We start from the raw sequence: 12,457 nt of genomic DNA, 5'->3' as shown, positions 1-12,457 counted from the left end.
CAAAATATGAAATAACATTGCTTTAAAAAGTCATTTTTGGCAAAGGTGTTAAGAACGTGTGATTGGGCCTAACTCAACCCTACAAAACCGGTTAGTAGAGTGAGGACTGCCTCCATTTATAAACACATGTTCAGATCATATATTGTCCGATGTGGGACTCTTAACACACTCCCTCATGTCCAGGACTGGACATCTGGAGCGTGGAAATAAATGGTGGGTGGCCCGACAGCGGAAACCATAGTAGGTGGCCCACCGGATCTTAAACGAGGCTTTGATACCATGTTAAGAATGTGTGGTTGGGCCTAACTCAACTCTACAAAACCGGTTGGTAGAGTGAGGACTGCCTCCATTTATAAACACATGTTCAGACCATATATTGTCCGATGTGGGACTCTTAACAGTGTGCGACTTGACTTTGACTTCATATGAACTTAAAAATTTTTTGGAGAGACAATGAAATAATAATACTTTGTTGGTATAACTTAAAACAAGATTTTCTCAAGATTGACATATGTTGGAGAGACTTCATATGAGCCCTTACAAGAAGGAACCGATGATGATTGTGTTGCAAGTGGAATTGACACTTATGAGGATAATGAGTCTTAGTGTAGTGATGAGTCTGACCAAATGGATTGGACTGCAGTCCAACCTCCTGAGAATTTAACTGAGGTTTTTAGTGGTAACAAAGACAATGTTGCAATTGATATGGATCATGAAGAATGAGAAGATTCTGACAATTTGAATACCTCTCTTGGGATTGATGATGAAAAGATTGTATGAAGATTCCTACTTATAAGACAATTTGAATACCTCTCTTGGGATTGATGATGAAAAGATTGTATGAAGATTCCTACTTATAAGATTGGTGAGGGAGTGAAGTTTCAATTAGGAATGATGTTTACCAATAAGGAGGGTGATAAGGGATGCAATCAAGGATTATGCCATAGAAAATTAGAAAAATGCGTTCATTATAACGTGATTTGAAATTTGAAAAATTGTGAGTTTTAATGATGACCACACATGCCACAAGATTACACACTAGGAATGTAAAAGCCGAGTCACTTGCAAAAATGTTTGTACATATTCTTAGACATAGTCCATATATTAAACCAACTGAGTTCATAGCTCAATCCATTGAAAGGCAGAGAGTGAAATTTTTATATGATTAGACATATCCTGCCAAAATAAGGACGAGAAACTTGATTTATGATGCTAGGATTGAACAATTCACCATTTGAAAAGTTATACACAAAAATTGCTAAAATCAAATCTTAATAGCACTATAATTTTACAATGTGTTGAATCCAATGAGAATTGTGTATTTGAAAGAATATATATTGTTTGAAGGCTTACAAATGTTGGATTTGCAAGGACATGTAGGTCTCTTATAGGTTTATATGTCTATTTCTTCGAAAGAGGATTATGGTGGAAATTTAATGGCAGCATAGGTAGGGATGAAAACAATCTAATATTTTCAATTACATATGTTGTTGTAGAAGTTGAGACCAAAGACTCATGGGAGTGTAGTGGCGGAACTGAGGGGGGACGTGGGAAGGCCACGACCACCCCTCAACTTTTTTTTTAATTCATATATATTAAATTACTAAAACATCTTTATTTTAAATTAAAATTATTTTTTATTTTTTATTTTTCATTTAAAGTTAGGTTAAAATACAGATAAGGTAAAAAGCTCATACCTTTCCTTTCTTTCTCATATGGGTTTGCTACCGGCACCGGAATCGGGACAGATTAAAGTGATCGACATCTAACAGGTAAAAAACTTTATTCATTCTTCTTTTATAAAAAGTAACAAATTAAAGTGATTGCTTGATTTGTGTTTTTGAGATTTTTAGGGTTCTTCTTTCTTGATGTGTTAAAATAATCTATATGAGGTTTATTAAGCCAATTCATAACACTGTAATTTACAAATATAGTTATACACTGTAATAAGGTTTATTTAATCATTGTTGCGGTTAATTTCTAATAGTGAAGTTACCGGTATTTGAAAACGGATTAAAGTTGATTAATTAAGTTTATTAATTTTTTTCTCTTTTAATTTTTATGTTCTCTAAATTGATTTTTGGATCTGATATGATATTATAGGAAGAGTAAAGATGAATAATAGGAAAATTGATTCTTTTTTCAAAAGAAAGCATGTGAAATTGAAAGAGAAGAGAGAGATGAAGAAATTATAATCCCGACATCCGAAATTGAAACAGTTCTTGAGAATCCAACAATTGAAGAGCATCATGGTTTTGAAAATTCTTTGGAACGCGATCCTGGAAAGCGTCCTCCGATTTGGCAATATCCACCAAATCAAGTGGATGCAATACGAAGAGCTTATCTAAAATGGGGTCCATATCAAATTCATTTAGAAAATTATTCTTTATCCGGTAACGAGGATCATCCGAGAAGGTTTCAACATACTTGGTTTAGCATATTTCCATCATGGTTAGAATATTCACCATCTGAAGATGCCGCATATTGCTTACCATGTTACCTTTTTAGCAAAAAACTAAGTGGACGTCCCGGATCACTTGTTTTTATTTCTATGGGTTTTAGAAATTGGAAGAAAGTTATGAATGGAAAACATTGTTCCTTTCTTAAACACATAGGGAAGGATCCTTGCTCACCACACAACAATGCAATGAAAGCTTGTCAAGACTTGTTGAATCAAGATGGTCATATTAGAAATGTTATTCAAGTGCAAAGTTCAAGTCAAAGAATGAATAATCGGTTACGACTCAAGACTTCAATTGACACTGCTCGTTGGTTAACACTACAAGCTTGTGCTTTTAGGGGTCACGACGAAAGTAGCAAATCAAGAAATCAAGGTAATTTTCTTGAGTTATTGAAACTTTTAGCATCCTACAATGATGAAGTTGCAAAAGTTGTGTTGGAAAATGCTCCACAAAATTGCAAGTATACTTCACATCAAATTCAAAAAGAGCTCTTGCAAATTCTTTCTAGTAGGGTGAAAAAGAGTATTCGTGAGGAAATTGGTGATTCCAAATTTTGTATCGTTGTTGATGAAGCTCGTGATAAGTCAAAAAAGGAACAAATGGCTCTTGTATTAAGTTTTGTTGATAAAGTTGGTTTAATACAAGAGATATTTTTTGATGTGGCACATGTTAAAGACACCACATCTTTAACTCTTGAGGAAGCAATATGTGATATACTTTCTCGACATAACCTTGATGTTTCTAACATACGTGGCCAAGGGTATGATGGTGCTAGCAATATGAGAGGAGAATGGAATGGTTTACAAGCCCTCTTTATGAAGGATTGTCCTTATGCATACTATGTTCATTGTTTTGCTCATCGATTGCAACTTGCATTAGTTACATCATCAAGAGAAGTCAAACCTGTTCATAAATTTTTTGAGAAGCTGATCTTTGTTGTGAATGTTGTTTGTTCTTCTACAAAGCGTCATGATGAGTTACAAGCTGCCAAATTAGAAGAAATTGCTTATTTGTTAGAGATTGATGAGATTGTAACTAGTAAAGGTGCAAATCAAGTTGGTACATTGAAACGAGCTGGAGATACTCGTTGGGGATCACATTACGATTCAATTTCTAGTTTGATAAACATGTATGAAGCAACTTGTTTAGTTTTAAAAAAAAATGCAAAAGATAGAGGGAGTTATGCTACACGTGGGGATGCAGATAGTTGTTACAATTACTTGAAGGCATTTGATTTTATATTTATTTTGAACTTGATGAAAGAAATCATGGGAATAACAGATATGCTTTGTCAAGCCTTACAAAAAAAATCAAGATGTAGTTAATGCTATGAACTTGGTTCGTTCAACAAAACATCTTACTCAAGGTTTGAGAGAAAATGGTTGGGATATATTGTTTACTAAAGTGGTATCTTTTTGTGAAAAGCATGGTATTGAGATTCCTGATCTTAATGATGTTCATTCAACAACAAAATTTGGACGCTCCCGTCTTGAAGAGAATCAAGTCACAATTCAACATTACTTTAAAGTTGAAATCTTTTTCACTACCATTGACAAACAGTTACAAGAGTTGAATAGCAGATTCAGTGAGCAGGCAATGGATTTGTTAACTCTTTCTTGTTCTTTATCTCCTAAGGATGGATATAAAGCTTTTAGCATTGATACTATTTATTCTTTAGTTGAAAAATATTATCCTATGGATTTTAGTGATCAAGAGAAGAATAATTTACAATTTCAACTCCAACATTTTCTATTTGTTGCTCGTCAAGCATCAAACTTGAATAATTTATCAACTATTCAAGAATTATGTTCATGTTTGGTTGCATCTGGACAGGCTGAAACTTACTTCTTGATTGATAGACTACTTCGTCTTATCATGACTCTTCCCGTTTCTACGGCCACAACTGAGAGGTCTTTTTCAACAATGAAAATTATTAAGACTAAGTTGAGAAACAAGATGGATGATGGGTTTCTTGGAGATAGCATGACAGTATATATTGAAAGGGAGATTAGTGCAAGCATTAGTTCGGAGTCAATTATTGACGATTTCAAGTCACTCGGAACGCGTAAAACATTACTTTAAGGTAGTTTTAAGTCATGTAATTTAAATTTTTAGTAATTAACTTTGTATTTATTTTAACTTTAATGTTTTATTTAAAATACTATTTATATTTTATTTATAATTTTAAGTTAGCGGTCATCCCAAATTTTTTTATCTGGCTCCGCCATTATGGGAGTGATTCTTATACTTCTCCTTTAAGATTTATAAAACTTCAATCGAAGATCATATGTATTTATTTCAGACCAACACAAGGTAGTATATCATATATTTTGTTTATGCTTCTGATTTATTGATTTTACATCTATTTATAATTCCATTGTATGTAACATGTTTTGGTCCATCCAATTTAATATATTAGTATTCTTGTGGAGCAAAAGTTGTGTGTAAATAACGTGGAGCAAAAGTTGTGTGTAAATAATCTTTATGGTAATTGGAAGAAAAAGTACATTGCATTGGAATTAAAAGAGGTCGTGTGAGCAAAACATGTCCTATGTCCAAAACAGGTCATGTGCAACACAAGTCCAACTAGTTATGTGTAAACCTTGATAGACTCCAAATTTGTTAACAGATAGATAGTCTGTGCAAAACATGTCCAAATTTGCTTGTTCAATTGATAGAATTGGTAGAAATTACCACATAAATAAAATTATTTTTCCATTCCTTAACCAAATGTGTCGCAATATAGCAGATCACTTGTTACAACATAATCTCCTAAACACGCAACCTAATAACTTGATCAACTAAACAATACGTGATAACCTAAACATCACCTATGACCTAATCAACTAAACAATTAAGGATCGTATAAACACATATTTCATTATTGTTGAAGCAAATAAAGGAAACAACATAATGAATGTGATCATCCATTTAAACTTCAATTGCTTCTTCAATAACTTCATCTTTATCTTTTACTTTGGTATAATTAACCTTTTACTTCTCTTTGTTTAAATTATGTAGTAATGAAGATATTATTTCCTTTGCTATAAGATTCATTTCTTCATCCAACCAAATAAAATGACTACATTTCTTGTAGCCTTAAACTTGAAAACATCAATGGAGATGAAAAAAGTTTAATGAATTCCAAATCGTGACATGGGTAAAATAAGACAACATCAAAGTCTGCAAAAACGAAAACATATACATCCCACAACCATAGAAATTACGACATGGATTCGCATCAGTCCATGCCATCATCAATGAATCATCAAGACCGCATTTGCATTCGTACCTCGAAGGACAACATATGTTTCATGTGGTAAAAACCGAGTGTTATCTTGATTAGCAAGGATGATTCAATTTTCTTTGATTTTCTTTGAGAGGGCGATGAAGAAAGAGTATCATTTGTAAAATCTGGATTTCTAGGGTTCATATAAGTTTGGAAGGAAGAAGATGAGCGTGGAAAAATCTAGAAAAAATATGAGGAATATTTAAAACATAAATTAATTCTAATTTTGTTTAGATTTTATTTAAAAACTAATAAATCGTCTTTAAAAAGGCATGATTGCTTATTTGGCATCACAATGGTAGTGTCATGTATTAAATAAGGACACCACATGTGCATGAGGACACCACATGTGCATAAGTGAAGGTGGATAATTTTTTTTAAAGGGTCAAAAAAATTAGATTTTAAAATAGGGAAAAAAATAAATAATCAAAATAGGATGACTAAAAGTGAATTTAAGATTAAAAAAAAGTGTTTAAGTGGGTGTGTATTAAGAATTTTCAAAAGAAGAAAAAACAAATAGGAACCACCTAAAGAATATGAGCGAAACTTATCCAGTCACCATCAAATTTAACCTGTGACCCCCAAATGAGCCATGCTTTTAGCGTTACGCCCTTTCTTAATTAGTCCATTTTTAAAAAGTATTGACAATTATTGGATTTTTTAAAAGATTACCAAATTTTCTTTTTTTGCGTTTATATGAAGAAATATCAGATATCGCAAAAAAACACCGAATATTTTAAGATTTTTTTGAAGAAATATCAGAAAATTTTGAAAGAAACAATGTTTTTTTTAATTGCATGAAGAAATGCCAGTTTTTTCAAATATCCTATGCATGTATACCGAATATTTTTAAAAAAAAACCAGTAACCTATCAAACACACCAGATATTTTGAAAACTCGAGTACGTACCAAATTTTCTACATATATGAAAAATCCGGTAGGCAGTGAAGAGTTTTGAAAAATCCTTAAGTTTTGACATTTTAAATAAAATATACCCGATAATATATATGTATATAATGCAAAATATGCTACAATATCCATTCAAAACAAATAATTTTGTCTTCCTAACTTCTTCTTCCTAGTGTCTTATACGTCCCACCAATGTTGTTTCTCATGCTCTTGCACCCTCATTACAGTTATGTCTCAATCGGTCAGTGACAAAAGGCAATGAACAATTGAGTTTCAACTTCAGCTAAATCCAGTGATTGTTGTTCACAAAACCAACTGCAATAATTTTTTGTCTACTCATAGTTATACATGGATATATCACTAATAGGAAGAATATGATGTTAAGGTTCCTGGACAACGCGTCCGATATGACACTGTATCCATAAGTAATAAAGTAACCCATATCAGGAATCATTATCCACTTCTCATGACCCTGCACACCCAAGCTAACTATGTGCAACGAACTCCTAACTTCAGATATCATGCAATAAAACACATTAGAATACATTTGATGGTGTTGATACACTTCAGCATCTAGCTGCGTTTGAACTAAAGGCTAAGACTCTTCGTCCCATCCAAGTAAATCTATAATAGCACAGAAATCATAATTTCCATCTTGAACCACATCAGCAATGTCGTCAATATGTTGACGTATGAAAACAAGAAACTGAGACAAGTAAAGATGTCTTGAAGACTGACTAGACAGTTAACTTTATGTTGCTTTTATACATGATCTCTTCGAACAAAACATAAACGCGTCTAACCGGTACCACGCGAATTTATTACAGGTGCAATTTAAGGCATGGTCGCATCCATCCGGTTCCAAGCAAAATCATTACAGAAACGTTTCAATTATAGTCACACCTAACCAGCTTGACATTCTTCTAGGACAACACACACATCTTAACACAACACGCTTGCAAATGAGACAACCATTCATGACCTTGCGAAAAACTTAAGGTTTTTTACGTTTCAAGCAAATATTATTTGCCTCTATTTATATATATCGATAAATTATAAAAGTGTAGGGTTCAAAAAACCCTGGAACTCCTTACGATTGACAGGAATACAATGAAAAATAAAAAAATAAGGATGCAGAAGGTAAATAATACAAATAAAAACAAAGTATTATTTAAAATAAAAAAGAAAGGAGGGGGGGCATTAGGCTATTCGAGAATTGAGACAATCCTCATATCTAAGAGTATCTGATCCGACCAGATCTGCTCTCTCGAAACACCTAGTGGACGGCGCAAATGTTCCACCTACTACAATGCATTCTCGAATGACTCTATAACTGCCTTAAGGCTCACGAAAGAAAATTATTTCAATTTTTGGGATAGAGAAGCATTTTGGTTGGGAAGGAAATCCAATTCCTTTTGAAAGGAATTAAGAGCCTCAGTCTTTCCCTCCATCATTCTCGCCAGATGCATCACCTAACTACCCACTGAACTAGGAAAATAGAATGGAGCTAGAACTTTCTTTACCTCTTGCAAAGAGGTATAAAGATTTTTTACTACCTTGTCTTTTTGGATGGTCTCTTCACTTTCTTTGCAACCTTTTTGGTATTTTTCTTCAAATTTGGTGGTTCATCTAAAGTCATGCCAGAGGTCGTCTCTGGTACAACATCAGTCATCAAGAAATACACCATCTTGTTATAGAATTTTTCCGTCTTCTTTTTCTTTTTAGGCTTCCTTATGGTTTGTATTTCCTTGCAGGTTTCTCATCCTGGTGTTGTTTCTCTTCAGTTGGTTGGTCACCCAAAGTGTGATCCAAAAACACAGGAGGTCTGTTCATAACTCAACCCTTATGGAGGTTGTACAATCTCTTATGCCAAGTGTGTTGTTTCTTCACAAATATGAAGAACTCTTGTTGGTCATTTTTCATTTATTGTAGAGTTTACCACAAGAGATTCTTGTTTTTGTGTGAAGAACTTAGTTCATATGGCTTCTGGCACATCTCTTATCCGGTCTTTCTCCCTTTAGTCTTCAGCAAGTTTAACACACCAGTCTTATCAAATCATGCTTGAGGGTTGGAGATTTCATTTGTTGGCTTCTTTGGAACTCCATGAATTTTGCATAGTGCACTAATTAGGCATGGAAAGTAAAGCATTATATCCTTCTTCTTCTCCCATGCATGTATCTCTTGGAAGATGATTTGGATAATGTTGATAGGTGTGCAAGCAGTGATGTAATACTAACTTAACCTTGTTGATAGTTTCTTTGTATGTAGTTGGCATTAGGGAATGCTTCATAATTGGCATCACACTTTTGGTATAGACCTCAAATCCATTTGAAATATAGTCTTTTCAACAGATTTGGTTGTATCCAACCATGTCGTCCCTAGGAGACATAGAGATTATCTAATAACTTCCAAGTCTTCATCATTAATCTTTTCAAAAAGGGATTGGTATAATTCTTCAAATTCTTTCACTCTCAACTCCATGTTGAGAGTTTTCTCTAAGTATTGAGCCATCTTTCCTCTCAAAAACACTTCCAACTTCTTTTGAGAAGTTTTAATCATGTTGAAGTAGAACGTCACTACGCCAAATAAGGGAAAAGAGGGCGCTTATTTTGGCCTATAACAGCGCTTTTAAGCGCCCGCTAAAGTGGCGCTGGCATAGGTAAAGACAGCGCTTTGTTTTCCTGGAGAAAATGCTGTCTAAAGTGGCCCTTTAAGGGCCACATTATAGTGCGCTTTCAGAAAAAAGCGCCCTCTGGAGTGGTCCATAAAGGGACATCTTAGAGGGCGCTTTCTGGAAAAAGCGCCCTCTAAAGTTGTCAATGTAAAGTGTTTAGAGGGCGCTTTCTGGAAAAAGCGCCCTCTAAAGTTGTCAATGTAAAGTGTTTAGAGGGCGCTTTCTGGACAAAGCGCCCTCTAAAGTTGTCAATGTAAAATGTTTAGAGGGCGCTTCCTACATAAAGCGCCCTCTAAAGTGTTAAGCGCCCTCTAAAGTTGTCAATGTAAAGTGTTTAGAGGGCGCTTTCTGGATAAAGCGCCCTCTAAAGTTGTCAATGTAAAATGTTTAGAGGGCGCTTCCTACAGAAAGCGCCCTCTAAAGTGTTAGTTATTTTAAAAAAATTTGTTTGAAAAACAGTGGATATTTAATTGGTAACCTGTTCGCATGCTGCAAAAGTGTAAAATTCATATTGATTTTGTAACACCCCGATAAAAATAAGATAATTATTTAATTTAAGTTAATATTATATTTATTAGTTTAATTAAATAATTGGAATTATCGGATTATTATTATTATTATTATTATTGGAATAATAATTATTGGAAAATATATAAGTTGGAAATAAGGAAAAAGAGTTTCATTTTGGTTAAAAAGAGTTTTCACGTGAAAACAGAGAAGCGGCTCAAAAAGAGGAAAAGGGCAAAGAGGCAGAGCAAGAGGAAGAAGGTTGGAGAAGAGAAAAGCTTGAAGCTTAAAGATTCACCGGATTAACTCAGGTAAGGGGGGTTTATCGTCGTTTAATGGGTATTATGGGTTAACATGTAATGGGTAGTGATGAACCATTGATTTGACCCTAATTGGGAGGTTGAATACTGAAAAATTGTGTTGGATAAGTTGTGTTAAAACTGAAATTGAATCTGTAATTGGATGGGTAGTGATTTCCCGAACGTATAGCTTTTTACGGAATCGGAATCGGAGGTCCGGAAGTCCTCCAACGGCGGAAAATGCGGAGAATTCTGCATTCTGCTTTGTGTTAGCGCAGGAACAGCTTTCTGTCTTGCGTTAACCGGTTAACCCAGGGTGTTAACCGGTTAACACTGTTAGGAATTGTGAAGTATTGCTGTTTTGCTTGCGTTAACCGGTTAACCCAGGGCGTTAACCGGTTAACACTGTTGTGATTTGTGAAAATTGCTGTTCTGTTTGCGTTAACCGGTTAACCCAGGGCGTTAACCGGTTAACACTGTTAAGTTTTGCCAGGAAGCGTGTTTTGGTCTGCGTTAACCGGTTAACCCAGGGCGTTAACCGGTTAACACTGTTGAAAAGTGGGAAAATTGGTATTTAAATGTTGTATACATAATTGATGGTTGGCCTATATCGGTATGTGATATAGTAGGGATCATTTCCCGTTGTTTTGAGTAATATAGGTATTAGTAGAGTGTGCTAATACTGTGATTGATTAATTGGCATGACATGATATGATTATGTGATAAATATGCTGATGATGTGTGAAAATATGCATGATGTTGTGAATGTATATATTATGCATGTGTTGGTGAATGGACTATTTTATGGCTTAGAGTGTGAGCATATGTCCATTGTGGATTGTTGTTGATGATGTTGCATTGCTAGGTGAATTAGCATGCATATTGTGGCCTTTATTGTGGTAGCTAATTCCCATGGTGAGGAATTAGTGAGTAAATCATTGTGGATTGTTGTTGATGTTTGCATGCTAGGTGATTAGCGTGCATAGCATAGCCCTTGGGGTGGTAGCTAATTCCCATGGTGAGGAATTAGTGAGTGAGTCACTAGGTCTCAAATGAGTGGGACTAGTGGGCTTGGTAGCCGTATCTGGATTTGATCGGTGAGGTGAACTATATGTTCACGAATAGTCGGTACTGTAACACCCTTCTAAATACCCCAAAATATTTAATTTAATATAATAACCTATCAATCAGAGTAATTATGCCCCGAAGGGTGTCACACCATCATTTCACAACATTTATCAAAACATCCTGTCATGCTCATTTATTTATCAAATAAAACAGTTGCATAATACGCAGCGGAATAAAATCCAACATCAATGTAAAGCATGTAACACGATACATGTAAATCATTCAACGACCAATATCAAATTAATTAAAACACCCCCTCCCGATGTTACATCTATCAGAGCATGACCCATAAGAACTACTCTAGACTCCAAGCATTAGCTTCTACTCGATTCATTTCTCGTTACCTGAAAAATAGGTGTAAGGGTGAGTTCCTCAATCGATAAATAAGCATTATACAACATTATGTAATGTTAAGTAATTAACGTATTAAATCACCCTAATCATACTACGCATTCAGCAACAGCAATATCCGTTCCAACAACATACTTAACAGTAGATTCTCGACCACAATCAACATCAACAACACAACACACCACACACATATAATACTGGAATACATCCATTCATATTATATGCCATACTTTCATTATGCAATGAGACTCTACACATGCGGTACCGACTATTCTTGAACATATAGTTCAAGCTCACCGATCCCTTCGGATACGGCTACTAAGCTCATTAGTCCCACTCATTGAGATCTAATGACTCACTCACTAATTCCTCACCATGGGAATTAGCTACAGCCCCGAAGGCTAGACTATGCACACTAATCCTCTAGTATGCAAACATCAACGACAACTCCACAATGATTCACTCACTAATTCCTCACCATGGGAATTAGCTACAGCCCCGAAGGCTATGCTATGCACGCTAATCATCTAGCAATGCAGCATCAACAACAATTCACAACGGACATAAGCTCACACATATAAGCCATACAACAGTCCATTCACAACACAGGCAATATATATATATTCACATCACTATGCATGCCATCATACATCATCAACACATCATTATTATGCAATTCAATTAAACACAGTATTAGCACTCTCTACTAATACTTATACTGCTCACAACAGCGGGGTATAATTCCCTATCACATCGTATACCAACATAGGTCAGCTCTCAATTATGTACACCACATTAAATATCCAATTTTTCCACTCTGCTCAACTGGAGGGAGTCA

This window comes from Lathyrus oleraceus, chromosome 3 (genome assembly GCF_024323335.1).
Source record: "Lathyrus oleraceus cultivar Zhongwan6 chromosome 3, CAAS_Psat_ZW6_1.0, whole genome shotgun sequence".
Classification (NCBI taxonomy): Eukaryota; Viridiplantae; Streptophyta; class Magnoliopsida; order Fabales; family Fabaceae; genus Lathyrus; species Lathyrus oleraceus.
This window is presented reverse-complemented; position numbering follows the sequence as displayed.